Source organism: Plectropomus leopardus, chromosome 2 (genome assembly GCF_026936395.1).
Source record: "Plectropomus leopardus strain MGB_pleo_1.0 chromosome 2, ASM2693639v1, whole genome shotgun sequence".
NCBI classification, from domain to species: Eukaryota; Metazoa; Chordata; class Actinopteri; order Perciformes; family Serranidae; genus Plectropomus; species Plectropomus leopardus.
This window is the reverse complement of record NC_142177.1, coordinates 21,780,101-21,801,165: the sequence shown is the minus strand read 5'-3', so window position 1 is coordinate 21,801,165 and position 21,065 is coordinate 21,780,101. Positions and strand designations below refer to the sequence as shown.

Genomic DNA, 21,065 nt, shown 5'->3' with positions numbered 1-21,065 from the left:
AGTAGTAGTAGTAGTAGTAGTAGTAGTAGTAGTAGTAGCAGTATAGGGGCTACCAGAGATGACGCTAATGCACGAGGGGCTACCAATAACACAGAGCGATAGATACAGCAGGATTAGACCAATCACAGTGCAGTTTGCTCAAGATGACGTATCGCATACGTAGGCGGATACATAGCGTTGGGTCGTCTTCCGATTGGTTGACATGACCAAAACAAACCTCTGACCTCTCTCCAAAGGAACCATGGGAAAGCAACATGGCGTTTAGCATCGACACTAATGTACTTTTATCATCGAAATTTGGATAAAATATGGACGGAAGACACGCAATATCGGATCTATCATTATGTTTTTATTGAAGAAGGTCCCGTAAAAACACGTGTATTCCCAGGCCGGATACCGAGGCTTCTTAAAGAGCTACGATGCATCGGAGACATCCCTCTGAGCGGCACAGCCGGCAGCTTTCACTGGCGAAAAAGGTAAGGCGATCCGACAAATGGTCTCAAAATTATTAAGACTTTTCTAAATGCTAAAAATTTTAAAGGGGTTAAGAATAATGTTTATGATTTTTTAATCGATTCTGATTCGTTAAAAACGAGAATCAACATTCTTACGTGAATCGAAATCTATTAATGACATTCAGAGGCAGAGAGTCAACTTTTTAATGCTCCATTTCCTGTCCCACTTGCTACTGAATCTCACCCTGTGTAACATTTTCACCCTAAAATAATAACTCACCGCTGACAGGTGTGTACACCACCAGCTCAGATCATCCACTTTATTCATCACCGCGGATGAAGGAACTATTTCTTCAGTAGAGCCTGAAGCGCTCTCAGAGTGTGTGATGGATAATCGAGAGAAAAACAACACCTTGAAATAGATGTTAATGTATTAAAGGTGCACTGACGCACTGATGCTTTGGGTTTGTAGTCCGACCGAACTACAAACCCAAAATGTGGTTAAATGACGACCTGGAATTGAAACTTAACAATCAATTTTCTTTTTCTAGAGTCACAAACAGCACTTTTAAATCTCTAAGATGGATATTTTTAACAGACAGAACTCTCGTTGGAAAAGTCATGACATTAGTAAAAATCAGTGAAGGTTTTGAAAATTAATGGGATTTTAGTGTGTGTAATGAAATTGTTACAGTAATCCTCGTGGATAACCTCACATGTAATGTCAGATAATGGCAAATTCATTTTCCCTTATGTGTCAGTGCAACGTAGCTGCCGTATGTGTTGATTTGTGAGGTGTTCTTTACTATCATGTACCTGTCTGCATTTTCTCCATGCATCCCCTAAATGTATGCGTGCTAACTGAGATTATGTTTAAATTAAATTTGAATCTATTTTATTTTTAAAAAATGCCTCAAAAAAGAGAAAATAATATATCATGGGTCCTTGAAAAGTCATGGAAAAGTTTTGAAATTTTGTCCATGAAAATGTATGGGAACCCTGGTACATAAAAACACGTGAATGTGACTTGTCATGTATCAACAGAAATGGAGAAATGATTGTTTTGTGTGGCTGCTTCCCTCCTCCACCCTGTAATCTGGGATAACAGGGTGTCTGGTGTTGGGGTGGAGGAGGTTGGGAGGAGTGATGCTGACAAGGAACATCAAAGTGGAGAGAGGGGGGAGGAGGGGTGAGGAGACGAGAAACGAGGGGAAACAGAGATTAGGCTGATGGAGGAGAACGAGAGAAAGTATAGGTCAGGAGCGGGGCTGCTTGGAAAGCATGACAAGAAAACAACAGGTCTGAGCTAATTATCCTGTTTTCAGACCTTATCTGACTCTGGCATGGAGACGTTACTGTCTGCGCGATGGGAAGCTCCGGCGCTAACTCAAGGCATCGCTGTTTTGGGGATAAATACAGATAAATCTCTGCCAAACACAATACTGAAACATCACAGCGATCCAGGTTGATACAGAGGCGTTTTTAATCCCCAGGGCCGATTGCTTTATCACAAATTCCATCTGAGAGCCAGTGGGTAGTCCAGATTGTCAGTCACTGAGACAGTCAGGCCTTTTCTCCAGCAGCCAAACCCTCCAATCACACATAATGATTTCCATTTGCTAGCTGCAGGCGGAGGGAGCATTTCTGTCTATCTCAACACAAATCATTTCCCCAGACTGAACCCGAAATAACTTAAGCCCTCAATTCAATGATAAACGGTCTCAAACTTTCTCTCTGGTTGTTGTTGCTCAAAACCGATAAACAAGATGTTTGAAGCCGAGTTACTTTCCAGAAATATAATAATGTGCAGACAGGAGATTCTGCACCACAAATGAGAGTACAGGAAATACAGACTGTCTTCTAATTTTTGCATGAAGAAGAGAGGAGGATAAGGAGATGAAAGAAAAGATGAGGAAGGGGAAGAAAGGAGACGAGGATGGCGAGAGAAGGGAAGGGAAGGAAAATATAAAAGGAAAGGAGAGTATAAGATGAGGAAGACGAGGAAAGGAAAAAGGAGAGAAAAGGAGATGAGAGGAAAGCAGGAGGAAGGGGAGGAAAGGAGAGGAGGATGAAGAGGAAAAAGCAAAGGGAAGAAAAGCGGAGACGCAAGGAAAAGAGGAATTAAAGAGGAGGAGGAGAGGAGTGCTGAGTGTAAATCACACTGCGATCTTTCTGTTTCACACCCCGCTGCAGCTGAAACCAAACCTCCACAGCCGAACATCTGTTGTGTTTGGCCGTAACAGCCTTCCCTCCTCTCCTCCTCTCTTCTCCTCCTCAGCCGACCTCTCTGACAAACCGTTTGACTCTCCCTCCCACGAAAACGTTTTATCCATCTTTTACATACACTAGATCCTTGACCTGGGAGGCTGATGAGGAGGAGGGAGAGGAGGCCTGGGGGGGCCTGAGCGCAAAGAAGAGGTTACAAATATATGAGCGTCTCTGTGAGAAGAGGCTGCCCTGCGGAAACGAGAGCGTTGGCTCGTCACATTTTTCTCCAAACACAACAGCGTCTGGCTGTAATGTGTGGTTATTATGGATCATAGCTTTGCTGATTCAGTGATGATCTCATGCTCCTCTGGCAGTATTTTATCTTCCACTCGTCCTAAACTGCATCTCAAATTCTCATTTTTCTGGACATGTGAAGCACAGAAAAAATTAACTGTGTGTCCAGTAAAAACATTTTTCAAAGTGCATAAATTGGGCTTTAATGAAAATACTCTCTTTGTGGGATATGAAATGATTGTGGTGGTGTTAATTGTAAATGATTGTATGTTTAGAAATACCTAACCTGCCATGAGAATTCAATGTTTTCTGCTACATGATGTATGAAAAAAAATATCATCAGATACTTGGGCAACCTTTTGATATCTGTGATGAGGAAACACTAAAACAATCTGCTACACATAAAAAAGAAAACTTAAAGCTAAAGTAGACAAGTTGATTTGGAAGCATTTTTTGTCCTATTTGCTAAACCTCCCTCTACATCTAGTAAAAAATCAATAAATGAAATGCTCTGGAAAAGATAAATATCTGTTGTCTCAGGCCTATAATATGCCTGTCCAATCATTTCATTTGGGCTGAATTAAATGTTTGGATAGCTGTTTGTTAGAAAGACAGTGTTTCTGTTTGCTGTACAAATTTAGATGTGCGTGACCCTTTGGTGAAAGTAAAAAAAATTGCTGCAAAGAAATTTGCTGTTCCAGCATTGGCGGCAGATGGATCACTCAAAAACAGCGTTTAAAAGAGAGTCTGACAGTAAACAGAATAAAATGTGGTAATATATCTGTAAGCCTTTCAGAGAAGTAAAGAAACTGTTTAGCCTTCTGCTATCTGGAGCTAAAGACTCATAGCTGGAGCTAAAAGTTCATGATTATGTACCTAACATCAGCAAGAGTCTCTAAACAAAAAATCAGACAGCCCCGCCTCATCAGCAGGTGTTCTGTTGCTGCCTTTACACAGGTTCGACCTGGCACTGCTGCTTGTCACCGGCCTGCTACGACACCCGGTGCTTTGTATTGGCCTAACTCATGTCACTACAGCCACTGTCCTAAGGTCTGTCTCCCAGGCTGCTGTCCGCTTTCCTCCTGGGGAAGCGGTCCACAGCAGCTAAGAGCGAGGCAGAGGGACATTAGGGAGGTTAATATTAGCTCGCTAATTCTTCAATCATTTGTGATCTAATAAACGGTGAGAGAGAGAGAGACAAGGACAGCGAGCTGATATAAGATTATATATTTACAAAGGAAACAATGGGTTACTGTATGAAGCATGTGCATTTGCCTTTTTTTTAATATAGGCTTCCTGCGCTGCTGTTTTGAAACTGACAACATTTGGTGAAAGTTTAATCATGTGTAAGGAGAAATATAAAGCTTTGAATTTCTACTTTACCACCAGCCTGTTGATATGAAACCTTAATTTACTCTTTTGTGTTCCCTTTACTTGCTCATTTCATTGGTCAGCTGTAGTTTTCTATAGTTTCAAAAGAGCTTCCAGTTCCTCTTTCTTACTCCAGCCCCTCTCATATCACCTCCACAGTTGCTGTTTGTCTCCGTGCTCCTGCAGTCCTGTCAGGCATGTGGTCCAATAATAGCCCGGCCAGGTAGCTCAGCCATGTGGAATTTGACATTATGTCCAGGGGCATGTCGGGCCCCCGCTGGGAGAGTGTGAGTGGACGAGAGACAGCCAGTGTCAGGGTTTTTCCAGAGTGAGTTGCACAATCTTGGATGAGTTTCATTAAGAGTTTCTGCAGATAGTTGAAAGGATAAGGCTGCCATTGTTGTATATATTTTAATTTCAGCAATAAATCTCATGAAAGGACGGAGCATCAGTGAAGTTTCCCTGAACACTGTCACGACGGAGTAAATCTGATACACAATACGTTACTGTCAGATAGAATGGAATACTATGATTTTAACAACCTTAAGGCGACCTACAATGGAGGGATAAAGGATGTTAATTGTTGAAGAAATATAACAGTTTGCATATCAACATGCTACCAGCCTTTCATACCTGTTCAGGCAGCGTCACAGCCAGCTGTTATCTACAGCAGTGCTGAAAGGTTACAAATACCTTCATTTAAGTAACCCTACTGTACCTAACTGAAATTTGATAACTTTGTACTTAACTTGAGCCTCTCTTCTCATACCACGTTCTACTTTTCTTTCTAAATATTGTACTTTTTTCTTAACTACTTTTAGAAAATAACAAATATGATTTCCAGCTGAATCAACTACAGCTGCTGTGGTTGGTTAAGGCTGCTTTTTCATTGATGCTTGATTAACTAAAATAGTGCACTCAGTGAAGTGCAGCTCTGCATTGGGCATCGGGAGATGATTGCAGCTACTCTAGACTATGCATGCAGCACATCTGTGCACGGTAGAATTATCCCTTTCAGCTTCCTTACAGTCAAAGTTGCAGTGAAGATAACATGACATCGGGGAGTAATTCCTCTCGTACTGTGCCTTACTTTCTTGGATCACAACATTACGGCTATGGAATTAAATTGCAGATACTTCAAAAAACTAAACTTATCTATAGATGTCAGTTGTGGATCTACAACAAAGGCGAAGATTTGGCCTGCACCAGATGGTAATGTTTTTTGTTTTCAACTGAGCCGATTACCAGAAAGGCCTTTTGCTTTCTGCTTCTGCTACGTTGAGGACATATGGCCCCTGCCGACCAGTTAAGAAGATTGAGAAGTCAGCAGCTAATGAGGGTATAAAGCAGTCAATAAAGTAGATTTTTCAGCAATTGTGAATCACCACAACCACGAGAGAGCCTTCAACATACAGTCATAAATGCAAACAGAATATATAAGGCTGATGGATCCAGTAGTTTGTGAGATTAGCTGCAGAAACATGGATACACGCGCTCACACATGTAGCTATAACATGTACCTATAGAGAAATTTTAGTTTCTTATACCTGCTTATACCTGTAATTTTTCTCTCTTACATTACCATTCCCTCCTCTTGCGCATGTTAACTCACTGTCTCTAGCTGTCACTGTCCAGGGCTGCCAGTAGACTGCTTCTTTTTCTGCCTGTTCTGCCTCTTACATGCTGCAGCCATGCATACCCTCCACCTCCTCATCACTGCTTCACAGATTCATCAGCCTCATCTGCCGTATCAGCCACCATCTTCAGTCATAAACCTCCACCAGTGTCTGGACTGCACTGGCAAAATTTATCCTGCTGCTGCTTAAATGTCCCTTGATCACTGTCTGTGGTGATTTGTAGCATTTATTTTATGATTTTGTTTAAGTGTTATTTATATTTTTGAATTTATGTGTATTTATGTGAAACACTTGATGTCCTGCAACCCAAGACACATTTCAGAATTATTTCTGACAGTAAAGTAAAAACAAATCATTTTGGTTATGATTATTAATTTAATTATTAATCAGTGTTCCAAATTGATAGTTTAGTGTTGTTTTATGAGACTGATCTTACTGATCGGCTGTCATTTTCCCTTTCGGGAATGGAGTCCCACAAGTTGATTTAATATAAATTAAGTCACATTATGTAACATAAATAATAATTATTTTTGATAATAATGAACGTACTTTAACAATTGGTGACGCTTGCGTGAAGCCTAATCACATAAAGGGTTGCCCCGAGTTAAAGCCAAATCCCTTCAACTCATAACAGTGTGCAGCGTTGTCCCACCATGTGCTTGGGTTGACTTCACAGTAGCAGCATCCCAGAACGTAAATAGCTAGATATCTGGATGCAGAAGTCTACTGCAATATGTGACAACTTGGGATGAGAATGTGCAGCAGATATGTATGTGAGTATTTATACATCTACTTCTTTATTAAGCCCTCTAGATTGTTCCTTCTTTATTCTGCGCTGATAAACATTTCCTCTGATACACTCTGTGCAATGATTTCCATACCTTGTATCAAAGCAGGGAACCTACTCCCAGATGAGCAGATAGCGCACATACTGTACATACATCCATAAAACATTTACTCGACATACTTCTACCTCCTGAACTTCTCCTCATCGCCCTCCCATCTCTCCTCCTCGCTCTCCACAGACCCTGGGCTGGTGGCTGCAGAGGTGGGGGCAGAGTGATTCATGAGCGGGGCAGAAGGAATGTGTATGAGCACCACATGTCTTTTCAGTTATATGCTTTCCACACACATACATGCACACGCATAGCGACAGGTGCGGCGCTGCAGGAGAGTGCATGGCACTGAAGGAGGCCCTTGTTATCGTTGGCACCAGACTCTCAGCTGTGCCCTGTTGCACCACTGGAGGCTGTGTGGTCACAGGCTGATATATGGGCTGCTGTATAGGAACAGACATGCCATCATATTCACTCATTATGGAGTAACAGTGCAGGAGAGAGCACAGACAAACTCTGTACTCTGTCCAAGTGTCAAAAGAAAGTACTGACCCCGATATGTCACCAGATTCAGAATATTCAACCAATTAATCATATAAGACAGTGTGTTTGACACGTGTTAAAGGCTCAGCTCCCCACAGTTTCCTGCCACGTAGGTAGTTTTTGTTTTTGATATTCCTCTCTGAGCTTTCTGCCTCTTCCCCAATGTGGATTATCTCAAGCAACAAGGGACACTGTTTTGGAAAGAAATGTTGCTGCTCATTAAAGTTTTTATTGCTGACAGCACCCCAAAAAACACATTCAACAATTTTCACAGGGAGTGTTTCTTCAGCACAAGAAGTGTTCACAGCAAGATCTGGGGATTCTCTAAACTATGTTTCTAGAAAGAGATGTGGCTGACAAATTTCTAAATGTTACTTTCAATTGAATGAGTTATCAACTTAATATTTCATGAACAGAATGGTAGCAAATATCACAGAGACGGGTTTTGGTTTTATTTTATTAGTTAATCTAAGACCCAATCGCCATAACAAATGTGGCTTTGCATATTTCTGCAAATGTATTAAACCACACTGTGGTTAACATGTAGTTATGTTAAGGTGCAAACCCCACTTGGTAAGGGTTAGGAAAATTCCGCTGTATTCCATTGTACTGGGAACTCTGGAAAAAATTACCTCTGACTTGGAAAAGTGCAATGGAACGGCCATTTAAGTTGGTGCTCAAAATTGGAAACTCGGGCAACATCCATGTAGACCAAGTCGGTCGAATTGCTGTCGCAGCAATTTGGCACTGCACACAGTGAATGGTATGCATAATTACCTGTTTGTCAATTTTTAATTTTATGTAGTGTTTGTGTTGTAAAACGTGCTTTAACAGGGTTGTCTGGTGCTGTGGTAGCTCATATAGACCCTCTGTTCATGTTTCTGATGTTCACAGGCTAGCCAAACAAACATGAGTTTCCTGCAGGCATGCATGTATTCCCGAGCAGATGCACTGGAACGCATTTAGATGGGAAGTCGGGCAGCGCTGGGTCGGTGAAAACTACTTAGATTTGGTGGCTCAGATGGTAGAAACTCTGTGATGGTTTAGTGGCTCATACACTGCTGTAAAACACAGGAACGGGTCGATAAAAACAACCAGGATTGGTGCCTCAAACAAAAAACAACAACAACAAAAACAGCATCAGTGGCTTAAACGCCACAGAGAAATCCTGCAAAGGTCGGTAAAAACAACCAGGATGGGGGGCTCAAACATCATAGCGAAACTGAAAGAAACTGCACTGGAAGTGTGTATTTTCAGAGAAATGGAACTTAGAAGCAAGGGGTGTTTGTTTTTGGGATAATGGGATGTTGGAGAAATAGCTTTCTATCCAATGGGACATTTTTTGGGACCGATTGGGCTTCAGAATATTGAGCTGTTGGAAAAATGGCAGGGAACTACGAATCTGTAGTTTGCAGACATTTTCTTCTGGCTCATTTTTGTCCTTGGATACAGCATTTGATTAAAACAAAACACTATGATATCCATTAAATGGCTGTTTTGCAGCTTTAAATCACATTACCTGAGCTTACTCAGCAGATGGAGCTAACAGGTTGAAGCCAACATGAACAAAAAATCTAAAAAAAAAAAAAAAGGGCTGAAATAAAACAGAATGACTCCATCTGCTGAGGAAGATCATGTGATACAATCAAAAGCACCAGAATTTGTAGTTCTACATCCCCATACACCAGACATGTCACATAAATGAGAACTTTCTTTCATATAAACGGACCCTTTAAGCTAAAAGACCCCACTAAAAGTTGAAACTTGAGAAATATTAACATTTCATCAGTGGAGTTGACAGTTATGGCCCCATTTGGTAATCACAGAAAGATATCACTTGTCGTTGTAGAAAAAAAATGTGTGCCTCTTACTAGAAAAATGACAGTGTTGAGCTTTACATCCACACATTTAAAATATCTGATTGTTATGGAAAGGTTTAATAAACCTGGGTGTTAAAGAATTCTCGTGCACTTAAGGGACGATCAACTTTAACTGAAGGTAAATATTAAAAATCATCAAAATGAGGTCATGTGGAGGATAGAAACTTTTCAGCTGGTGGTGATGATAATGTTGAAATCCAATTTACAGAGTGACTTGTGTGCGTGTGTATGTGTACGTGTGTGTATTTCTCTGTCAGTGTTTCGCTCGTGCTATTGGGGGGCAGAAGGTTTAGCTAGTGAGAACGAGGAGAGGACAGCGACTGGTAAATGAGCCAGTTTGTCAGAGACAGCTGCGTCCTCTGAGAGCGGTGGTGTTAATAGATCCTTAAAAATGTTCATACTTTAATTAACATCACCTGGAGATTTGAGAGTAGTTTACATTCTGTTCATGTGTGTGTAGCATGAGAAACTGGGTCGGGTCACAGCTTGTTACGAACCCTGTCCACATCCTCTAACAGTTTCTGTTCTTGTGTGTGTGTGTATCTCGGTGTGTTTATGCATATGTGTGTGTGTGTTTGTGTAAGTGTGCATGCTTGAAGAGGTGTGTGTGTGTAGCCTCGAAAAGGCCCTAAACCACTGTGTCTATGCCAGGATATGTGTGTGTTTTATGTTTTTGGTCTCAGCACGTGCAAACATTTATGTGTAACCAGAGGAATGCAGCCGTGCCTCATTCAGAGGTCTGCCTTTCTCTCCGTGTCACAATAGTGACTGTGTAGGTGATTTGATGGTTTTCAGAGCTCAAAAATCAAAACCTTTTGTTATCAGTTAGGGAGACCAGGGATGGTTGTAACAGTCAAAATGACACTTTTTGTCTCACCAATTGTAACTCCCTGATTTTTGCATGTTAGAGCTCTAGCATTTGATACAAAGTGCTCTTATTTGTCTCCTACAAATAACAATGTTTCAAACTACTCAGTCTCGAGGAAAAGTGTTTCCATTGCAGTTTAGTGAAATCGCTTGTTCGAATTGCATGAAATATCACTTCATGTGAGTGTAAAAACTTTTTTGCAATAAATAGGAGTTGTTGTTTTTTTAATTGACATGTTTCCATTGTGCATTTTCTATATCAACAATTACAATTAGCACACTTTTAGGCTTAATGGAAACCCATCTAATACGAATGAAGGATGAAAAATGAGATTAGACCACACCACAACTTTGTCAGATGGTATATAAAGAACAAAAAAAGATGCTGCCACTGACCTTTAAATTACAAACATGATACATGATATACATATACATGCATATGTCATACTGTCTTACCCATATATATATATATATATATATATATATATATATATATATGGGTCACTGGTAGCATATTTACTTTTTAAAATAACTTAGCATATTTCCTATCATTGTCAGGTGGTGCAACTGACGTCTTCAGTTTCAATGATAGTAAAGCAGTCCCTGAAGGAAAAGGTTGGGAACCACTGTACACAGTCTAGCCATATACCAAGTTTTAATCTAGTCTTGTTTATTTAGCTGTAGCAGCATGGTGGTTTGAAATTAGCAAATATAAAATACCTGACATTATACCAAAACTCTACTCAATATTCTAATACAAGTGTCATAGTTCTTACTTCAACATAATTCCTTTCATACCTGCAAATCAGAGTTTTAACTGTAAAATCTGCACACTTCTTCATACAGCTATGAAATTTTACATGCAAGGTCGGGAAGGAAGTGGTCACATTTGAAATTGATCTCATGACTCTTAGGCCACCCCTTCTTGGTGAAAAGTGGTATTATTTCAACCCCAAAACCATCCCCTGTCTCCCTTATATTATTTTCCATTATTTAAAATTTTCATATGCAATAACATAGGATATTTGTATTTTTCTTATGTCATTCACAATGTTCATGGACATCTGTCATTTCTACCTGCTGTCTTTCTTTGAGTCAAGAGATTGAGTTTCAACTTGGAAAGCGGGTATAAAATATGTATTTTGTCAGACAGTAATACCCAGCTGCAGTGGCCTAAACCACTCAAACGCATATTGTTTTCCACTCTGTGTAAAAAAAATCATGCTCACTAGCTGGATTTAAAGGCAACACATGTTTGAGGTATTCAGAGATATGATTTAAACAGATGCTTGGCAGCTGATCACAAGTAATTTTGGCGACCATGTTGTAAATAGAGATAAATTCACACCACCCAGTGTTGCACTCACAGTTGTGTTGGCTTCATGTATGGAAGGTTCTCTCTGTCTGACAAACTCATCAGCCATGTTTCATACATGGACTCATGTAAACAGGTTCTGCAGTATCACAACTACAGGAGTTTCACAGTTCCTTTCTTTATCAGACTATTGTTTCAAAATATTAAGTACTTTATAATAGGCTTGGTCACGGGAGTGTTAACCTCTGGGAAAATTTACCATGATACTTACTGCACAGCTTCAAGTGCCGTGCAATATTAGGGACCGAACTCTGAGCCTGTGCATTCCTGGGCCTGTGTGCTGGTTGCTGTCTGCAGCTGCAGGGCTCCTGGCTGGTTGATGAATGAACCAATAGCGTCCTGGCTATGTGATGAATAGACCAATAGAGGATGATGGATAACAGTGGAGGGAGAGAGCGAGAGGCGGATGGTCTCAGAGAGGCCCGAAACATGAATGTAGCAGCTAGATGTTAAAATGAAGAGGAAGAGAGGGAGGGAGAGATAAAGAAAGACAGAAGAGACAGGTAGAAGGAGAGTGTGTGAGCAATGATAAGTGAGGGGGGAAAGGAGTAAGAGAGGGAATGAGCAATGTGACTAAGTGTTAGCAAGGGGAGGAGAGCTAACAGAGGGGGGGGGGGATTTATGAGCAGAGAGAAGAGTGGACGGAGAGAGTGAAAATAAAACAAAGACAGAGGGGCAAAAAGAAAGAAATGAAGAAGCAAGACCGAGGCTAAAGGCCCAGACACACAAAACCAACATCAAAGAGCTACTGGCAACGAAAGCAGACTGTTGCATCACCCAAAATTACCTGTGTCTTGGCCAAAAAGTTGCACTTGAACACACTGCAAAGACTCCAACCAACAGCCAACAAGTACATACATTCTGCACCTGCATGAGAGGGATACTGGAGAGAGAAAGGACGACAGCAGCGCATGTAGATGCAGAAGTCAGTAGCCCCTCAAATCCTTGCTACTTTTTTGCTTTATTTTTCAGTTTTTTTCGACTTCATGACCCCTTCTGCTGAAGCGTCTTTTCAACGATAGAGAAGCTCTTATCAATATCAGGGAAAGTTGTGAGGGGGGAGAGGATCCCCACCAATGGCATATGCCAAGTGGCCAGTCAGACCAGAGAGGAGAAACAAAATTGAGAGTGCCATACCAAGAGAGAGGAGAGCCGGTATCAGGGTGAAGCTGACCCAACTTGGACCTAAAGCTGTTCTTCCACCAAGCCTTCTTCTGGCTAATGTCCGGTTGCAGAGAAAAAAGCTGTTGCACTAGATTGGTGGACCTTGTTGGGAGCCAAAAGGACACAAGACTTCAAATTCAAAAAATGCTCTGCAGGAACTGTATGATGCCACCAGCAGCAACATACCCAAGCATCCAGATGGAATTTTCAGAGTAGCTGGTGATTTTAATCAACTCATCCTTCAACTCCAAAGATGTAGCAGGATCAAGGACAAATTGTAACAAATTGTAATTTCCTAATAAATCTACCTTCTACCTTCTATAAACTCTTTATACCACCTCAAGACGGTTGTCTGTATTCCTCAAAAAGGGAAACCAGAAGACCAACAGGATGGATTCAAAATGTTACTTAGCCAGTTAGCACATTAACAACACAACCCAATTTTGAAAGAAGAGACTTAGATGGACTTGCTTTGGTAGCGGCTTTCTAGACTTTTGACCACTCACATCACTCTTGCGCTACATAGCCACATTCACCCATTCACACACTGGTGGTCGAGGCTACCGTACAAGGTGCCATCTGCTACTCTGTTTTAAATGCAGTCACATACCGATGGCAAAGCCATTTGGAATAATTTGTATCTTGCTCACTGATACTTTGACATGCAGAGAAGGGCTCGAACTACCGATCTTTGAACCAAGGATCTTCTGATTAGTGGATGACCCACTCTACCTACTATGCCACAGTCACCCCAAACAAAAGGAATTATACTAAAAGAGCTGCCAAAGAGCTCAGTGTCAACTAAAACGATCTTACCTAATGTAACAAGTTTGTTTGAGTTTCAAGCCCTTTTTACATTAGCTATTTGTATGATTTCCTCGCTTCCGTTTCTCTTCTCATGTACCGAGCTGAACTGCCAATCAGCAAATTTTCTTTAACCAGCGGGCTGTGCCACCCATTGGACATGCTGAAACAACCAAAAACTAAAAGGGGACAAGGACCGATTATTGCCAGTGGTGTAGGACACATTGTCAAAACATTAGCAACAGATGCTCAGCAACGGTCTGACATTGACCAACGGCCGACCATATCAGGGCCCTAAGAGGCCAGAGTTTACCAGAGATAATAAAATTCCTCCTGAGGGGGACATGAATGTGTCTCCAATCCATCCAACAGTTGCAGAAACATTTCATTTAAAACCACAAATGTCAACCTCATGGTGATGAACGATGAAAAGTCAGTGCGATGACTCTCTGTACACAATTTCATGGCAATCCAGCCTTAAAATGTTGAGATATTTCAAGTGTTGGAAAGACTGACCAACACTGTTATCCTTTGATATGCTGCTAGCATGGCTTAACCTGTTAATGTCCTGACCAAGAAAAAATAATGATAAGAGGAGAAAAAAGAGAATTCTTACTTTTACATTTTCAAAATAAAACAATCCCCTTAAATTATATTTGACTGAACATGCCCTGAATATTTCCTGGTAGTTGAATATTCTTTGCTTTGATTTGTGCTGCTTGATATTCAGTTTGATCAGTAAACTTTAACAATTCTGATTGAAGAAACAATGATTGTGTTTGATCCCTATAACCTACTCTGTTAATTACCCTAACTGCTCTTTTTTGAAGAATGAATAGAGATTGTAGAGAGCTCTTGATAGTGTTACCCCAAACCTCAGCACAGTAGGTTAAATATGGTGAAACTTGTTTTGCTTTATTTAATACTGCAATTGTTTTTGAGACCTTGGATTGTAGATGTTTTATGTGAGGTTTCCAAATAAGATTTTCATCCATTATTACTCCTAGAAATTTGGTTTCTGTTACCCTGTCAGTGTCCACCCCATCAATTTGAACCTTTGTTTGTGTAATTTTTCTGCCATTCCCGAATAGCATTATTTTTGTTTTGCTCCGATTTAATGATAGTTTATTTATATTGAACCATGATTTTAATTTACTCATTTCTGAGTTAACCAGTGAAAGTACTTAATTCAGATCATGACCGGAACAAAATATATTTGTGTCATTGGCAAACAAAACAGGTTTTAAAACATCTGAAACATTACATATGTCATTAATGTATAAAATAAACAGTTTGGGGCCCAACACTGACCCCTGGGGGACTCCACAAACAATGTCCAAACATGATGAGCAGCTATCTCCTAGCTGGACATATTGTTTTCTGTCATCCAAATAGCTGCTAACTCAGTCCAGAACTACCCCCCTGATTCCATATAATTCAAGTTTTTTTAATTAATATTTTGTGATATATGGTGCCAAATGCTTTTTTTAAATCAATGAATAATCCTGTTACATATGCTTTTTGATAGATGGCGTTTGTGACGTGTTCAATTGAATCTCGTACTGCAGGTGATGTTGACCTTCTTTCCCTAAATCCATACTGGCCGTCAGTGAGTAGATGATATTTATCTATACATTTTTCTAATCTGCTATTAAAAAGTTTTTCAAGAATCTTAGAGAATTGTGGAAGTAGTGAGACAAGTCTGTAGTTTGCAAACAAATGTTTGTTGCCAGCTTTGTACAGAGGAACAACTTTTGCTATTTCCATCTTATGTGGAAATGTACCAGTTTGAAATGATAAGTTACAGATGTATGATAGTGGTTTTGCAATGCATGTAATTACATTTTTTAGTATGATCACATCAATATCATCACAATCAGTAGTAGAGATATAGTGACTCAAAATGTGCTCTACCAAAAGGCTTAGCAGGACTTTAAAAGGAAAGAAAAGAGGGAGCGTAGATGGGATGATGCACTGACTTGTGCTTCAAGTTGTATGTAAACAAATCTGTCTCCTGTGTGCTATGATACCACAAAACATGCTACAAAGAATAGCATGAAATCAAAGCAGACAAGTTTTCCTGGCAACCTTGCAAACAGATTACTACCAACAAAAAGACTATTTTGAGTTTCTTAGAAAACCCCAAATCTCTAAAACAAACTAAAGAAAGGTAATGAAAAGGTGTGAGATAGCTCCACAATAAATCTAGCACTGAAAAGAGATTAAATCTTCTGCTGGTTCTGACATCAAAACAGTGGAAAAACGAGGGGCCTATTGTCAGGTCTCTCGAAGATGTTCACAGGTTTTCATGCATATCAAAACGCAGTCCTTGCAGGCAAGTCAGAACTGAGCCACAGGTATAATTGCTCCCACCAAGGTGACTGATATCAGCGATAGCTACAGGGCTAAACTTCCTGCCACAGAGAGCTCCATAACCTGCAGCAGCTTGGCAGGCAGCTTGTAAAGCGGTCATGCAGGTTGGTGTCCAAACAGCTCTGTCAACACAGCATGCTACTTGACAACAAAGGAAGACTGATTAAAGTTTTGGGGGCTGTCTGCACACCTGTTCATCCTCTGATATCAAAAAGAGTCTCTGTTTCTCTTGTTTCTGCTGCACACTTGTTTGTAAAAGTCATTAGGAGCAGTCGAGCACAGAGGAAACCGAATTGATCGTTCATACAAGTAGCCGAGTGATCTTCCCAGTGTTTGAAGTCAGTCAATGATGGAGAACATGTGAGTCAGTTTCCAGCTCCTGGAGTAAGTCCCACCTTCAAACAGAATATCTAAGTTTGCAAAGAGAGACGAAGGAGAAGAAACAGAAAGATCAATTAGGAGGAAGGATGAAGAGTGTAAGGGAAATGAAAGTGATTTATTTTTAAAATGGATACGATACACTTAAAAAGTCATGAAAAATAGATGGTAGTGATAGCTCATCTTATTTATATCTCAGCCCAGGCAGTGTGGCATCTTTCACATGTTATTTTAACACTTTTATATATGTATATATATTTTTAATTTTTGATTTTTTTGGTGCACATCCTCTACTTTTTGGAAGTTTTTTTGACATGCTACACCATGACTTTTTTCGACATACTATATTATAACTTATTTTTCCCTATATGTTTTACTTTGACTTTAAACATGCTGTACTATCATTTTTTGGCAGGATTTTTTTACTTTTTCAGCATACTTTAACTTTTTTTTCAGTACACTATGAATTTTTTCCCAGATACTTTATTACGACTTTTTTTCCCCACATCTTTTACTGTGGTGTTTTTGGGCTGTTCTTTCAACATGATATATTGTTACTTTTTTTCAACATGACTTTTTGACATACTGTGCATTTTACTTTTTACTTTTTGTCTTTTTTTTTTTTTTTTTTTAGTTTTTTAACATACTATTATATGACCTTGTTTGGCATTTTTTCAATATGCAATCCTATTATTCCTTTTTTTTGTTGGCAGTTTTTTATGTTGTATTCTATGACTTTTTCAACATACTGTATTGTGACTTTTTTGACCATTTTTCAACATACTTTGCCTTCATTTGACAGACTAAACTTAATCTTTTTTTGACTTCACTATTTTAGCTTTTTTTTCATGATTTTGGACAACATATTATTATATGAAATTTTATCATGGCTTTTGACAACATATTATATTATGACATTTTTTCATGATGTTGAACAACATACTGTAACTTTGACGTTTTTTTGTGATTTAGCACAACATATTATATTATAACTCTCTTCATGATTTTGGATGACATGCAATACTATGAAATGACATGGTATAGTATGTCAAAAAACGGCAAAGGCCGAAAACGAAGTATTATATCTTGTAGAGACACTTCATAGTATACCATGTTGAAAAAAAGGCCCAAAACATTGTAAAATAGCATATTGAAAAAAAATGGCTGAAAACGACATACTATATATAATATGCGGAAAAATCTCAAATTTTTTCATGTAAAAAAAAATGGCTGAAAACTGCATATTATAGCTTTTAGAGACACCTCATGGTATAGCACGTTGAAAAAAAGACCCCAAACCACATAATATAGGATGCGAAAAAAATGGCTGAACACGACATAGTACTGTATGTTGAAAAATGGCAAATTTGATATGACGAAAAACTGGCTGAAAACAAAATGTCATAGCTGGTAGAGACACTTCATAGTATACCATGTACCATTGTTGGGAGACCAGCCAAGGATGGAAACTTGCACCCAGATCCTAACCCAGCTGCTCATTCCCCCCGAGGGAAATGAACCCCTTCATTAACATGCAAACAGCCACACCCTGGCTAATGAGCATGTTTAACATGCTTATGAACCAGCAGCAGCAGCCGTCTGAGCAAACAGTCACAGGAAACTTCATGAGGAGGATCTGGAAACTCTCGTGCAGCAAGAGAAGGAAGCTTCTACCCTTACATGACACCCCATGCAGGAAGAGGAAGTTTCTACTTAAACATGACATGTGTCCATGACCCCAAGGCCAGCCAATGAGGAGAAACAGAGAGTGGAGTGAGTGATGACGTGACAGACCTCCAGATAAAGAGGAACAGCAAACCATTGTGCTGGTTCTTCTAGGTTTTCTGCTTAATCTCGCTTAGACCTTGTGTTATACGGTACATGTAGCTCCTGTAAAAGGGAACGAGGTAACTGTTGCTTTTGAATTTTTTATCTTTGAATAAAGCCTGCCTCGAGTAGTTTTAACCTTTTTCAACCATCCTTAAGTGTTTGCATTTCATCCTTCTGAGAATCTGGCGAGTGGCTAAAAAAGACAAGAAAAGAAACAAGACAAAAAAAGAAACAGGTTTCTTTCTGTTTGCTGCCTGGTTTTGACCAAAAGTGAATAAAAACTCACAAAGAAACAAGGAAGGGTAGTACCAAAGGTACTCCCAAAGCTGCCCTGGATCCCCCAAAATTTGGCATGTCGAAAAAATGACAGCAAATGCAAGGCTATAGTATGGCAAAAAAAGTGGAAATTTGACATGTCCCAAAAACAGCTGGAACCCATTTATTATAGCCTTATAAAACACACCATCGCATAGAAATTTGCAAAAATGACCAAAAACACCAAAATTTGGCATGTCGAAAAAATGACAGCAAATGCAAGGCTATAGTATGGCAAAAAATGTCAAAATTTGACATGTCCCAAAAACAGCTGGAAACTGTCTAGAATAGCCATATAAAACACACCATAGCATAGAAAGTTGCAAAAATAACACAACCCACCAAAATTTGGAATGTCGAAAAACTGACCGAAAAATGCAAGGCTATAGTATGGCAAAAAATGTCAAAATTTGACATGTTCCAAATACAGCTAGAAACCGCCTAGAATAACCTGCTAAAACACACCACAGCATAGAAAGTTGCAAAAATGGCCAAAAATACCATAATTTGGCATGTTGAAAAAACAACCAAAAAATGCAAGGCTATAGTATGGCAAAAAAATGTCGAAATTTGACATGTCCCAAAAACAGCTGGAAACTAGAACAGACTTCTTTAGCACACAATAGCATAGAAAGATCCTGACCGTTGTTTGTGCCTGTGGTCCAAACAGCAGCTCAGAGTATTCACCCTTTTCTGAGTCCTTAGAAGGGGTGCTGCAGAGTGCTCCTTCTGGGGATTCCCTCGTTCTGCTGGGGGACTTCAACACTCATGTTGGCAGCGACCTAGAGGGGCGTGATCAGGAGGAATGCCCCCCCCCCCACACCCTAAGTGTTGGTGGACACTGCCGGTGAGGGATGCTGTCAAGCTGAAGAAGGAGTTCTACCGGGCCCTCTTGGCCTGTGGGACTCCGGAGGCAGCAGACAGGTACCGGCAGGCCAAGCGGAGTGCAGCTACAGTGGTCGCCGAGGCAAAAACAGCGGAATAGGAGGAGTTTGGTGAGGCCATGGAAAACGACTTCCGGACGGCTTCGAAGAGGTTCTAGACCATCATCCGGAGTCTCAGGAGGGGGAAGCAGTGCTCTGTCAACACTGTGCATGGTGGGGATGGTGCGCTGCTGACCTTGACTCGGGACGTTGTGGATCGGTGAAAGGAATACTTCGAAGACCTCAATCCCACCGTCACGCCTCCCATATTTGAAAAATTTATTTATGGCAAAATATGTCAAAATTTGACATGTCCCAAAAACAACTAGAAACTGCCTAGAATAGCCTTCTAAAACACACCATAACATAGAAATTTGCAAAAATGACCAAAAACACCAAAATTTTAGCATATTGATAAACTGACCGAAAATATGCAAGGCTATCCATCCATCCATCCATTTTCTTCCGCTTATCAGGGGTCGGGTCGCGGGGGCAGCAGCCTAAGCAGGGAAACCCAGACTTCCCTCTCCCCGGCCACTTCGTCCAGCTCCTTCCGGGGGACCCCGAGGCGTTCCCAGGCCAGCTGTGAGACGTAGTCTCTCCAGCGTGTCCTGGGTCTTCCCCAGGGCCTCCTACCAGTGGGACATGCCCTGAACACCTCACCAGGGAGGCGTCCTGGAGGCATCCTAATTAGATGCCCGAGCCACCTCATCTGGCTCTTCTCAACGCGCAGGAGCAGCGGCTCTACTCCGAGCTCCTCCCGGATGACCGAGCTTCTCTCTGGGCTAAGGGAGAGCCCAGCCACCCTACGGAGGAAACTCATTTCGACCGCTTGTACCCGCGATCTTGTTCTTTCGGTCACTACCCAAAGCTCGTGACCATAGGTGAGGGTAGGAACGAAGATCGACCGGTAAATCGAGAGCTTTGCCTTTTGGCTCAGCTCCCTCTTCACCACGACAGACCGGTGCAGAGTCCGCATTACTGCAGACGCCGCACTGATCCGCCTGTCGATCTTCCGTTCTATCCTTCCCTCACTCGTGAACAAGACCCCGAGGTACTTATACTCCTCCACTTGGGGCAGGACTTCGTCCCCGATCTGGAGGGGGCACGCCACCCTTTTCCGGCTGAGAACCATGGTCTCAGATTTGGAGGTGCTGATTCTCATCCCAGCCGCTTCACACTCGACTGCGAACCGATCCAGTGACAGCTGAAGGTCATGGCCCGATGAAGCCAACAGGACCACATCATCTGCAAAGAGCAGAGACCCAATCCTGAGGTCACCAAACCGGACCCCCTCAACACCCTGACTGCGCCTAGAAATTCTGTCCATAAAAGTTATGAACAGATTCAGTGACAAAGGGCAGCCCTATAGTATGGCAAAATTGTCAAAATTTGACATGTCCCAAAAACAGCTTAAAACACCTCACAACCACATGAAATAGCGTGATGAGAAATGCCATAGCAATCAAACCTGCAAAAACGGCCCAAAACAAAATAATATAGCATGTCGAAAAAATGACAAAAAAGCAAGGCTATAGTATGGCAAAAATGTGGAAATTTAACATGTCCCAAAAACAGCTGCAAATGCATTAAAACTGCATAAAATAGCGTGCTGAGACACGCCATGACAATCAAACCTGCAAAAACGGCCCAAAACAAAATGATATAGCATGTCGAAAAAATGACCAAAAAAGCAAGGCTATAATATGGCAAAAATGTGGAAATTTAACATGTCCCAAAAACAGCTTAAAACACCTCAAAACCGCATGAAGTAGTGTGATGAGACACGCCATAGCAATCAAACCTGCAAAA

At 40.8% G+C, this 21,065-nt stretch overlaps 1 long non-coding RNA gene across 1 annotated transcript; it reads left to right on the top strand.

Annotated features, from left to right (window-relative positions):
* The first annotated feature begins 260 nt into the window (after window positions 1-260).
* Window positions 261-18,161, top strand: LOC148190209 (uncharacterized). Its single transcript, XR_015778904.1, has 2 exons — window positions 261-476; window positions 12,439-18,161. It is a non-coding gene; the product is annotated as an uncharacterized LOC148190209 (long non-coding RNA).
* Window positions 18,162-21,065: the final 2,904 nt, after the last annotated feature.